The sequence below is a fragment of the Rhagoletis pomonella genome, unplaced genomic scaffold (genome assembly GCF_013731165.1).
Source record: "Rhagoletis pomonella isolate Grant_MI unplaced genomic scaffold, Rhpom_1.0 Rhpom_scaffold_02676, whole genome shotgun sequence".
In the NCBI taxonomy this organism is placed as follows: domain Eukaryota; kingdom Metazoa; phylum Arthropoda; class Insecta; order Diptera; family Tephritidae; genus Rhagoletis; species Rhagoletis pomonella.
In genome coordinates, this window is record NW_023461229.1 from 1 (window position 1) to 13,743 (window position 13,743).

Below are 13,743 nucleotides of genomic sequence, written 5' to 3' on the forward strand. Positions count from 1 at the left end.
TAATTAAAAGACTAATTAAAATATCTGCTAACGAGGAGGTCTAATCTGTATTCTGTTTGTCTTTTAGCAAAAAGTTATTTAAAAATGCATTTAAATAAAAAATACATACATGTATATTTTTCTAATTAAAAAAAATTAAATCAAAAATTTAAAAGCAAATTAAATGAGGGAAAAATTTAATAAAATAAGACAAAATAAATAAATTAAGTTTCTAAAAATTAAAGGAAATTAAAAAGAAATATTTTTTTCAAACAATAAAATTTAAAACTTAAATAAAAAATAACACACAAATTTAACTAAAAAAACAATTAATTAAGTTCCTAAAAATTAAATAAAATTTAAAAAATAAAATTCAAATAAAATAGAGTTTAAAAGAAAAAAATCAAGAAAAACTTAATAAATTTCAAAAAATCAAATTAAATTAAAAAATTACTTCTCATTTCAAAACGCTAAAATTCAAAAATGAAAAGAAAATTAAATTCCAAATTTAAAAAAATTTCACTAAAAAGAAAAAGTAATTGATATATAAGTTTATAAAAATTCACTCCAATAAAAATAAATATTTATTTTTCTTTTTATATATTACAATCTAAAAATTGAATTCCTGGCTAGCTCATCGGCCCTGCAATTTTCTTCAATATCTCCATGTCCCGGCGCCCATATGATGCTGATCTTGAAGATGCAAATGACAGATTACACAGGCCAACAAAAATAGAAAAAAAACATTTTTGCGGCAAATGTTAAAGCTGTTTTTGATAGGCTTTTTTTGCTTTTTGACATTTTTCGGGAATGTTTAGGTAAAATGGTACATCCTAATCTTAACATTCGTTTCGTGACAATTTCAAATCAATTACATTCATGCCAACCGGCAAAGACCGTATTGCATGCACTTGATTAATTTTCAATTTTTGAATCTTCATTTATTTTTCACGCTTAACACCCTGCATTTATGTTTAAATTTGCAAGTTAATTGCCGCCCACGCACAACGGAAAGCAGACGAAGACAACGAGCGCCTACAGCAGCAAATGAGGCAATAAAAATTAATCGACTACAAAAAAAATAAAAAATAAAATTACCAGCCATGCAACCAATCGTGCCACAAAAATCCCATCATAGTAGCTAAACTGCAATCTTCGCTTGCGAGTGCACCAGTGAAAAAAACAGCAAAGTGCTATGAGTAGCGATGGGAGCGGTGGCAGCCAACATTCGACGCTTCTGCTTCTTCAATGAGTGGCTGCAGCATCGCTGAGTGCCGCATTAACTTACTTACGTGCATACATACATATGTTATTAGCGGATATCATTTTTGTTACTGTTTCATTGCTGCATATGCATATACCGTAAGGCGTTGCCTGTGAGTGCCGTTGACGGAAACTGGAACTAAACCAGAGAAGCAGCTGGGAGAGCATAGCTGTTATTTTTTTTCTTTTTTGTAGTCTTGTCTCTCTAGGTGATGCGACTGTTGCATGCTTTGAACGTTTAAGATGTCAAAATAAAAATACACATGTGAATGTTGTAAATTACTGTAGACAAATAAAAACAAACATATGTAAGTATGTTTACATCCAAAGAAATGAATATGAACTTAGCAAAATTATAGCATTTTTAACCGACTTCCAAAAAAGGAGGAGGTTATCAGTTCGTCGGATTATTTTATTTTTTATTTTTTATGTATGTTGTTTTGAGAATTGAAGTGGTTTGTTTTTTTTAATTACTTGTTTTATAATTTCCTTGCTGGCTTAACTTTTAAAAATTAGTTTAATAGTACGTTTGAAAAATAGAATTCAATTATAAAAATATTCATCTTTATATCGATGGCTGAGTGGAAGATCGACCTATCTCGACAGCCAGTTCGAAAACGCTCCATCTCAGAAAACTTTTCAAGAACGCCCTACTTCAGAATTTAGTCTCAAACGAAAAAACATTGAAAATGTGCTGAGACCAACCAAATTCTGAGATGAAGTATTTTTCATTAAAATTCTGAAATAGGGCGTTGTAGAAAAATTTTCTGAGATAGGGCGTTTTCGAACTGGCTGCCGAGATAGGTCGATCTTTCACTCAGCCATCGATATACAACTCAAGAACAGCTGCACCGATTTTCATGATCTGTGATTTTTTGAATTTGTCTTGGCTCCGAATAGCACTATTAAAACCACGGAAAAATTCACACAATAGTAGTTATGTGAAATAATAATTTTCTCTTAGATTTTGCGTGAAATGTTATTTTTGGCGATACTTTTAGAGTGGCTTGACTAATTCGATGATTCTTGTGCACGGTTAGAGGCGGAAATGCTTCCTAAAAATATCCTTTAATTTTGAAACTGAATCAAAGATAACTGGTAAAGAGAGGTTTAAGAATAACACTTAGATTAAGATTAATGTGAGGATGAAGCAAAAATTAATTACGTAAATGAATATAAAGATAAAGTTAAAGTCAGAGATAAAAATTAAAATAAAGATACGTACAGATAAAGACGAAAGATGAAGGTAAATACATATACTTCATATAAGGACAAATTTGAAGATGATTTTATAGATGAAGAAAAGTATAAAGGTAGAGATAAGAGTAAAAGTAAAAGTAAGAAACACATCTCATTCCAACTTCTAATCTCAGCTCACCCCAAATCACCACAACTTACATACCTCAACGCACCTCATCTCAACTCGTTATCTAACAGAAACCATGAAAGTAAGTCAAAATTTAATATTGATCAGAAATTAGCAACTTTCCAAAAATTTTGATCAAAATTTTGAGCTTTTTAATTAGATTTCTTAGAAACATTCTGAATATGCAGTTTTGTAACCTATTCCATTTAAAGTGCAAATTTTATGTAGCTAGGACTTAGCGTTGATATTTGGTAAATTTTTGGAAGATATTGCTTATTTTCTCAATACAAAAAGTTGTTGAATATAATGTGTATGTAAGAAAATGCTCGAACAAAAAAATTACCAAAAATCAACGGCAAGTTTAAGCTTCTTCCAACTTGCTCTTTATTATATCAATATTTCATGAGCTACGAAAGTATTTAGTACGCAAATTAACTCTAGAAAATCTGATTAAAATGTTTCAAATTGTGATGAACATTTTTTTTTTTTATAAATGTTTTACAACAAAATTGTATGTCCCGATTTTTGGCTACAGTAATCTGGTCACCATAACTGCCAGTATATAAAAATTCGTAACATTTGTTTTATTGAAAAATTAAGTAGAAAATTTTTATAAATTTTATATCTGAAGTCTGGTAAATTTTCCGCTGCAGAAAATTACTTCAAAAATAAAATCGAAGAAAACTCTAACGCTGTTGTTTTGTTGCAGTAGCTTACTAAATTTTGTGATTTTTATTGATTTTCGATGAATGGTCTATCTGTGGCAGACTATATTAGTATAGTCGGTCAGGTTCAGCATATGTTTTATACCCACTCTCGAGAAAACGGGCTCTACATGCTCGAATTTTTCCCGACAAATGTGAATGACAAACTCAGTTAAAAATTAAAGTTTCGATAACGTCATTAACGCGGTAAGGACTTTTATTTCCTTACAACAAAAATTGCTGTTTCCCAAAACCTGCTCTCGTTTTCTTAAGTAAAAATTTAAATTTCTAGCAGTATTTCTTCCTAAAAATGAATTTCCGCCACACCAGACACGCTTCACTTGCTGCACGATTGCATTTGTAAATCCTCCCTCTTTAACTGTGAAGTGAATTATTGCACTTGCATAAGCAATAAAGTTCAAATGAATTATATTGAATATGAAATTATTTCCTACAACAACAACAACAACAAAAAAGCCCCGCATTAACAATAGAAATTTTGCATTGTTTAGTGTATCACAGTGATGTTGTAAGATTTTGTGAGAATCGGATTCAAATGCGGCAGTTATTATTTAATTCCAAGTGAAATATACCAGCAACCAAAAAAACAAAAAAAAAAACAAGCTACAACAATAGCAGCAGCAGGAGCAGCAAAAGTGGCAACAACACCGAATGCCACAGCAGCAGGCCAATGACATGACAAGAGTAGTATGAAGACAAAAACCAAAAAAAAAAAACGAAACGAAAAACTTAAGCGGCAAACTGCATGCATATGCAAACGGCGTACGAGTAAAATCACAGCCTCACTGTATGGTAATGTGGGTACGAGTACTATTAGTATGTATGTAGATAGCACCAAAGAGTTAAAAATCAAGCGCAATTGAGACTGTAGAGGAAATAAATGCTGAAAAGCTTAGACAGCCACATAGCTGCAAAAAGCCAACTGAAAAATGAAGGGTGGAGTTACAATTGAATATTTCACTGTACATTGCATGGCAGGCAGACAAACGCAAAAGTTTACAGACGGCGGTTTAAAATACTATAATGAGATACATATACATATATGCATATGAGATTTTTATTCAGCTACATATGTATGCCGGTAGTTGCATGCAGCGCGCTTTAAGGCCTACAACAACTTGAAACTGAACATTATTGCTAGTCAAAATAAAGATGGTACGTCTCGCCCAGCATACACACAGATAAACATACAATGTACACCAATTTGTATTGTTCACCTGCAGCCCAACCACAACTTCATATATAAGCACTTAACTGGTGACAACGACCTTGAGCCGCAGCCTCAACTAACTACTTGGCTGCTAGCTTTGCAGCCACTCAGCGGCCTTATATACATATATGCATATGTAGCAGCACTATTGCTTGTATAAATTGGTGCTATTATTGTATATGTAGCAATGTATGCGTGATTATAATTTTAGCTTTTAGATTTCTCTCAAAATACGCTGAACATGTTAACTTAAGAAAACAAAAACCGACCACGAACGACAAACAATTAAAACAGTACAGCGTCATAAACAAGCCGGAAGTACAATAAAGCCATATTCGTATGTGTATTTTTTACCAATTCAAAATTTTGATTTTTTTTTTTTTTTTGTTTTCAATCTCAAGTACATTGTTCACAAATTGTATACATGCTTTTACTAATTCTTAAAAATTCGTTTAATGAAAATGTATCAAAATTATCTCACAACGATCTCAAGTACATACATATGTATGTACATGTGTTACAGAAAAGGCGGAAAATATTTAGCTACAAGAGTACGAAGCATTTTAGGCAGATAGAAGAACACACAGAAACAATTGCTCATACGCGTTGTTGGCCAAACGCCATGCCAAAGAGTACGGAAAAGGCATTGCGTCTAATAAATACATACAAATTTCAGGGTTTAAAATTTGTTATTTTTTTATATAATGCACTCAAAATGTTTACATTTTCTAAAAGCTTTGTTTCAAAAAAATACAGTAAAGTCTCACTTCCTCATGTGACTTTCAAAAGCTTGAAAATAAGTATATTTTTGTCTTTATTTGACCAGGGCGAAATATCAAGTTATTTCGCTTTTGAAAGGCGTTTACTATATGTTTACCTACTTAGAAAGGTGTGCAACTACAGTGGTGGAAGAAATTATAGAAACTTTTTATTTTGACCAGTTTTGGCTATACATATTTCTTCTGTTTATTCGATGTTTAATATTTTTTATAAAAGTCTAGCGCATTATATAACATGCGCCATATAAATTCACATTTCAAACTTTGTACCAAAATTATAAAAATTCAGCAAATTTTACCAAAATATCCCAAAAATTTCAAACTTTTTATTCAGAATTTTTAGAAAAAATTTTAGGTAAATTGCAAATTTCTTTTTTTATGGATGAAAATATCTATATGCGCTAGACATTTTTAAAAAATATTAAACATCGAATAAACAAGTGCAATATAGCCAAAACGGGTCAAACTAAAAAGTTTTTATTATTTCTTCCACCACTGTATATATTTATATGAATATCCACTTACATAAATAAGTCTGTATACATTTACATACAATGCTTATGTACATACGTATGCAAGTATGCAATACATATGTAAAACTACCGAGACCGTAGCTACTTAAGTACAAAGACTCTCGAAAAATGCTTGAACTTAAGATTGTTAATTTATTTAAAAAAGTATGTTTTAATGAGCAAATCAAAATTTCAAAAAGTTTATAAAGTTTCTTCCAAGGCGTATTCATATAAAGTGATGCTACCAGAGCTGCCGATTTTAAGGCGAATTTGTGCCGGAGAGCTTTTTGGGAGTGTTGGCAAAATGCGTAAAGATGCGTTTAAACCTTTCTCTAGCGATTTCCGGGCAGATGAGAAGGACCGCCTGTGATCAACAACCGCCCAGTTTGCCTACGTAACTCAAATGCCCTTCCTGCCCGAGTTAATGGACTCGAGCGAGCCCTGCCTAGCCAATTCAGCAGCCCTGCAATTACCAGTGATGCCAGTGATTCCTGGAACCCAAATCAGCTTCATTTTGAAGTATTCCGAGGCGGTAGAGGGAGAGGTCAGGCATTCCCTGAACAGTTTCGCAAAACTGCAGCAAAACATTGGTGCATAGCCGATCGCCTGGCTCATTTATAGCGGTCACCTCTTCCTGAAAGAAGCTGTATTGATCGGACAGGAATACTGTTCCTAACAGTAGAAACCTCTTTAAACTCTCCCGTCCAGCTTTGCTTTGTCCGTGAGGATTTTTATTGAACCTCTACTTCAGATATTGTCATTCTCTTATTCGCCCCTTGGAGGCATGAGCGTGGAGAAGGATCCGTTTGAAGCCAGCCTCGGAACACTCCGCTTTATTTGATTCGATAGGAAGGCGAAAATTTTGAGACTTGTCGAGTGCTCGCACGCTGGGTTGAAAGAGAACCCAGAGCTTTCATGTAAGAATTAAAATAGTTTTGACCTGGAAATCTGGATATATGTAGATATATGCTTATCATTCTCAAGAAAGTGCATCGAAATTACGCCAAATGCGCTAATTTTATAGTAGTAAGTTAGTATCAGGCACAGCTACCAATCAACTCATATTCATATCCATACTCATATTCTTATTTTTAAACATCTTTGTAAGCTTCTTATTCATTCTCTTATTATATCCATATTTGTTTTCATATTAATTCATACTCATAGTCGTCTTTATTCTTACATCCGTATTCACTCTTATATTCATGTTCACTTTGCTACTCATATTCATACGCATACTTATATTCATATTTATATTCAAACTCTTATTCACATCCACACCCATTTCATATATACCATTTTTCCCCAACCATGCCAAAAATGTTTCATATCATTTCTGGAAAGCGGCATATTAATTTAAGAAATTGTGATAGAAGAAAATTTCTTATTTGTCATTTGAATTTGTGATAAAAGAATGGGACCAAATGAATTTTAACTGGTATAATCTTTGTATTCCCTAAAGGTTAAGAAAACGTTTAAGATGTATTCAGGACCACGGAGGTCCAAAGCATTATTAAAAAAATAAATAAATACAAACAAAAACAATAACAATAATTTTTTATATTATAAAAACATCAAAAGTGTTCATCAAACAAAACCATGTTTACCCCTTTCATTGTTTTCACAACGGTTCTCGAAAGATAGTTAAAAATATTTTTTGGTATCTGCTATATGCGTAGACAACATATGAGAGAAAATTTTGGAGCAATTTCTTTTTAAGTGGAAACTAGCGGAATTGGCCAGGCATTTACTAGCCCAATCCAAATGTGCTATAGTTATTGGGAGGTGTGTTTACATATACAAGTATATATAAGTATATGAGACTACTTCTGTGTGGTTATGTGTTATTGTTAACCTTTTTCGCTCCTCATTTATATCGCCTCAGCTATATATAATAGTACTAGCATATCATACATACAATTGTATATGTTTTAAATTCATGCTGCTTGTCTAATTTCCTCTATAATGAAAACGAAATTTAACATTGCAAACAAAATTGAAATTGAAAGTAAATAATATACCACTGGTTTATTTGCAATAACTCTTAGCGTGTGAAGCTTACCTTTGCTGTATGTATTTCCTCAAGGTGTAAATTAGTTGTGTTGATTCGCTGATTTGTTATTTATGTTGCTTTGAACTTATTGCTCTTTAGTTTTGAGTTGTGTTTTTTTTTTGTTCTTGGTTTTTTACTTCTTATATTTTTAATTTACTTTATTTTTTATTTTTAGCGCAAATACTTTAAAGGGCTGCTGCAAATACTGTTCTTGGCACTTGTGAAAATACACCACTACGTTTTTTTCAGGCTGTTACTCATACGCCGGGGTGGACGAGTTCTAAAACATTAGTGTGTGTTACTTAGCTGCGTAAGAGAGAAAGTATACATGTATACATTTAGTGCTTGAGAATTTGACTATTTTAAGGCAAGCATTTTTGGTTTTCATGCTAACATTTATCTTAAAACTCCCACATTAAAAAAAATATTAATAGTCACAAATATTTTGTTTTTGTTTCCCTTATTTTGAGGTTTCCCATCAAATACCACATATTTTCTAAGCAAAGAAAAAATCGATTCGAAACCACAATAATTCTTGCATCATTCACAATCACGCTTTCGGCCAATTCTTTCATTGTGCGTGCGTAAGTTGTTTGTATACGTGTAACAGTTATATTTACCGAAGTTTTAACAATTATTGTTCATACATAGTATGTATGTAGGTATGTATATATGTATCTATGTATCTATATTTTCTTGAAACCACTCAAGCACACAGCTGTTTTACTGGCATCCACTGACAAGTTTTCTTTCGCAAAATGCATGCGAATGTATATGTATGTATGGGCGTGTGTTTATGTTTTGTTGCTTAGCGCTACCCGTTGCGCGCGCGTGCTACCCTGCAGGAAGTGATGTTAGCTTAAATCTAACTTTAATCTGTTTACGCGAACACTAGTGCTGACTATTAACTGGAAATTTTTTTGTTGTGGGGCGATGGTCGAGAAAAGTCAGAGCTGGATACCCGTGCATTAGGTGCCAACTAACCTGTAACTAACTACTTTTGGACCTAAAATATCAGTAGGAAAAACTTAATCAGGGTATTTATCAAAACGCGTAAATGCCTTGTAACCTCGTAACTAACCGCTTTTGCCTATAATGTTAACTAAGTTTACGAGATTTACATAGATTTGTCATAGCTAATTAGAAGTGAGTTCTGTATTTACCGAAATCCCGCAAAAAAGCTAACTACAAATTGGTTATTTTTATCAATTGATAATTTTTCACTGCAGGGTAGTTAGTTACTCACATTTCTTTGTATGTGAGTTGCAAGTTTTTTTTTTATTATTTTGTTTTTATAATGTCTCTGTGCGATTGCTGCTGCTGCTGCTGCTGCAGCATGCAGCCACAATTAATTTCACTTTTTTTCCTTGAAAGCAAAACAACAATTTGCGCGTGCTGTTTATTGTTGTAATTTGTTGGAGTTGCTGTTTGCCGTTTTTCTATTTTTGCTGTTACCCACTTTGGTGTTTAAGTTTATAATTATTTTTGTTTATTTGTATTTGTATTTGTTGTTGTTGTTGTCTTTATTGTTGTTCTTCGTAACTTGCTCGCATTTGCTTGCATTGTTGTAATTATGTGCTGGTTTTATAATTTTTTTTTTCACTAGCTGCGTTGGTTAACTCGTTTGTTTCTTGCGGTTATTGAAAACTTGTTTGTTGTAGTTTTTACCACCAGCTAGTTTCTTGACTTAAAATTTCGTATATCATTTTCGTTTATTTTGCGTATTATTTTGTTAACATACCGTGGCGGTCAAAAGTGGTTGAATGGTGTTTCGTTTTTAATATTTACAATGCTTTTGAAGCTAAATTTTTTTTTCGATATCTTTTTATAAAAATATGGTTTATGCCTTAACAAAATCCATATAAATCACACTTTCAAACTGAAACAGAACTTAGAAGAATTTTAAAAATTTTTATATATATTTCGAGCTTTTTAAGCAGAATTAACAGTTAACAGGCTTATAATATTTTAGTGAAGCGGCTAAAAAATCTTTTTGATTTTTAATACTTTTTTTTGTTGACGGTGTTTGGCACTTTTATTTAAAATGGCAATTTCAATATCCTTTCGTCCTTGTGAACAAAAAAATTTTTTTTTTAATTCTACAGAATTTTCTTTTCGTTTGATACCCATACTTTGAAGTGCCTTAAAAAAGTCGTGACGTCAGAGAGAAAAACTAAAAACACAGTTTTACTCTATTTTGCGCATAATGAGTATATTGATTGCTTCGTATGTTTCAAATTTTTTTTTTTTGTTTTTGTCGCACGGTATTATAATCAATTCTTTGGAGGTTTTTCTGCATATTCTCAAAAGATGTTTCGGTTTAGAAAGTAGCAAAGTACGACTGCTGGAGAGTCTACAAAAGGACGACTATAAATATCATAAAACTAAAATCTATTACAACTCTTCGATGTTTTTATCTGGCTCCAAATGCAGAAGTTCACTTAAGTGGAGAGAAGACTGAAGCTGGATGGTTTTTCGGTAACTTTGTAGCAGAGACGAAGAACAACAGGTATGATCAAAACTAAATGTCGATCCCGTTGCTTTGTTCCCAAGTGCGCTTAAAAACCTAAACCGAAATAGGAACACGAAACTTTCGGAAGTGTTTTTACAAGAACGAAAGTGAGAACAAAACTGACGATAATCACCTCAATGAGAATTATATACGAAGAAAACCCTGGAGAACGTTCCCAAAGCGAACAATACTTTCGGGATAATTTTTAAGAGAACAAAATTGTAACAAAAGTGTCTGGAATATTCTAGCAAAAAAAACGGGAGAAAAGTTTTAGCAACGTTTGGATAAAGAACCAAACGGAAACAAATCTTCTCCGAACTATTCGGGAAGAGCGGAAGCGAGAACAACATTTCTCTCATAGCTCGGCATGAGTTTGAAGTTTCTGAACATTTAAAGAGACCCCTAAGCGCCACTGTTTTAATAATCTTGGAAAAATTCGAATAAGTAGAAATGTTTCGAAGGAAATATTTCAAAAAAAGTTATGCTTCTTGATAGATTAAACAACGAGAATTGCGAAATTATTATCAACTAAGTATTTGGTCAACATACTTTCTTATTTTGAAAATAACTAAGCAGAATGAATTTACCAATATTGGAACACAGCCAATGAACGGCATACTCGAAAAAAGTTCTATAAACAACCAATTTCTTTTATAGTAGTTCTATTGAAAAAAGCGAGTAGTTGAAATGACCCAGCTTTCCTCTAGCCTAGAGTTAACAATTTATTACCCCAACTAGCAGACGGGGGTGAGAATGCGTACCAGTTTCGGCTTAGTGCTGCGCTAGAACAAAATGTAATGTCAAGGACGTTCCTGAACACGGTCCGAACATTAACAAAAGTATTGAGAAGATTTTGAAAGTGAAAAAAATGGCAACAAAACGTTTAGGAACGTTTCCGTAAAGTACAAAATAAGAACAAAACTCTCGGAACGCTCTCAAAAAACAAAAAAAAAAAAGTTAAAAAAAAAACCTGAAGAACGTTCGCAAGAACAAGGTAATGAGAACAAAACTGTCGGAAATGTCATCAAACGGAAAAAAAATAAATGGAAATAGAACTATCAAGAACAATAGAATAAGAACGAAACCTTCGGAATAATGTTTTCAAGGATGAACAAATAAAAACAAAAGTCTGGGGAACGTTTTCGCTCTGCAAATATGAAAATGCTCAGAAGAAGGCCGCAATTCATTACAAGTGAAATAAATTAAATCTGCATAACAGAAATAATTACTATTTGAATTTTATTTTTTCGATCACAAATCGTCGGCTCAGTGAAAGATCGATCTAAATTTCTTGGCAGCTGGTTGGAAAACGCCCTATCTCAGAATTTATTTCAAAAATGTCCCTACCTCAACTGAAAATATATATAAAAAAGTTCGATCTTCAATCAAATTCTGATGTAGTGTGTCCTTGAGCCATTTACCGAGATAGGTCGGTCTTCCGCTCAGTTTTCGAAATAATGATTATGATTTATATTTTTCCGCTCAAAGATAATAATAATTATTTGAGTTTTATTTTTTATAAAATTTAAAAGGCCATATATAAGAAATCAACTGAAATTTATTTGAAAAATTTGAGACGTATCCCTTTTATTAGGGTGTTGCTACCCCTGAAAAAGATAAATCAGAAGTAATGAATCATAAAATAATCATTATTTTTTTACCGAAAAACTAAAACTGCAATAGAAATTAAAATTTTTAACTTTTAATTCAGTTTTATTTTTTGATTAAACTCGAAAAATAAAATTCATTTTAGATTATAGTAGGACGAACGCAATTTTTTTAGTCGGCGATTTGGTAATATTTATCTCTTATATGGATAAGTTCTGCTTTGTTATAAATGCGGCAATTAATTTTGACCACCTTACTTGTACCACACGCCACACCGTGCGCCCGTTAGGTTTTTTATTAATTTTTTGCCTAAATTTTAGATTTTTTTTTGAAACTCATTATATATTTTATGATTTGACCGCTACTTTTATGCAGTTAATGAGTCTTTTTTTTTACATTTACCACTTCAATTAAACTTTTCTCTCTTATAAGTTGCACGGCAATCTTGCACGCTATTCATTTAGAAATCATTTCACTTTTCTTACGCTTTAGTTGTTGTTGCACTATACACTTTGTTGTTGTCGTCTTTTTTTTTTTGATGATTGTTGTTGCTTTTGTTTTTGGCATCAATGACACTAAACACATGCAACTTTCACAGCAGCAGCAGCAGCAGCACACAAACTCAACCGGAATGGTCACTCTAAAATGAATTGGAAGTTACCGAATTGCTTAGAGCAGCAACGAAAAAGAAAAAAAAATTGGAAAACTGCGAATAAAACTCAAATTTTTGCAAGAAAGCGCAAAGCTTTTTTTTTATAATTTTTATATGCCTAATTTTTGTCGAATTTGATCTTTCGTTTTTTTCGGAAGACTTTTATTTTTCCGTTATTTATTAATGAAGTTGTTTCACAATCTATTTGCCAACATTAGGCGCTTGGGAAATAATTTTCCTGCCACTCAAACATTCAAACACCTGTTGTCACTTTAGCAGCAGCAGCAGCAGCAGCAGCGGAGCAATTTCACATCACAAACATGTACGACTAAATATACACTTTTCTTCATCGCCCATTGTCAACGCTCAATAGCAGCACGCAGCACTGTCATCAAAAATTTTCTTTGCTTCAAATGCCAGCGAATTTCGAAAATTTTCCGTATTTCATATTCGACACACAAGTGTCGTGAATGAAATATTTCCAATAGATTCAACCAAAAAAAAAACACAAGAAGAAAAAGGCAAGCAAAATGTTTTCGAACTACACTTGTTGCACGTAAATACGTTGAAAGCATACGTACAATGTAAATATGTAATATATATGGCGTATGTTGTTGTTGTTGCTAATGCAATGATTGCATATTGTACACGCACACCCAAAACCGCTCCACTACGTCCACTGAAGCGATGCCGAATTGTGTTGAAGAAGCAACTAACTAACTCACTAACTAAGCAAGCAAGCGACTAATAATAAGTTAGAAACTCGAACGGTAACGGTAACGGCAGCCGAAAACCACACTCAGCAAACGCACTCGACGACTTTCGCGACTCAACTGTTGGCCAGGCGCTGCAGCAAGTGGCCGCTCACCGTCACCACCAGTCACCAGCCAGCCGTTGCCGTCGCCTTCGCCTTAGCCGCTGCTACCAGCAAGTCAAACCAGCCGCCAAGCATAGCCGAAAAAACCGTCAACAAGCAACAACAAATAACAACAACAACCGAACACAGCTAATGAGCAGCAATGGTAGGCAAAAATACAAACAACAACAACAACAACATCACCACCAACACCAGCATTCAGCTATA

The 13,743-nt window shown here is 33.0% G+C and overlaps 1 long non-coding RNA gene across 1 annotated transcript; it reads right to left on the minus strand.

The window, feature by feature from the left end:
- Window positions 1-7,959: 7,959 nt before the first annotated feature.
- Window positions 7,960-13,516, minus strand: LOC118753621. Its single transcript, XR_004994827.1, has 2 exons — window positions 13,241-13,516; window positions 7,960-8,193 (listed from the first exon to the last, which is right to left on the minus strand). It is a non-coding gene; the product is annotated as an uncharacterized LOC118753621 (long non-coding RNA).
- Between the last annotated feature and the right edge of the window lie 227 nt (window positions 13,517-13,743).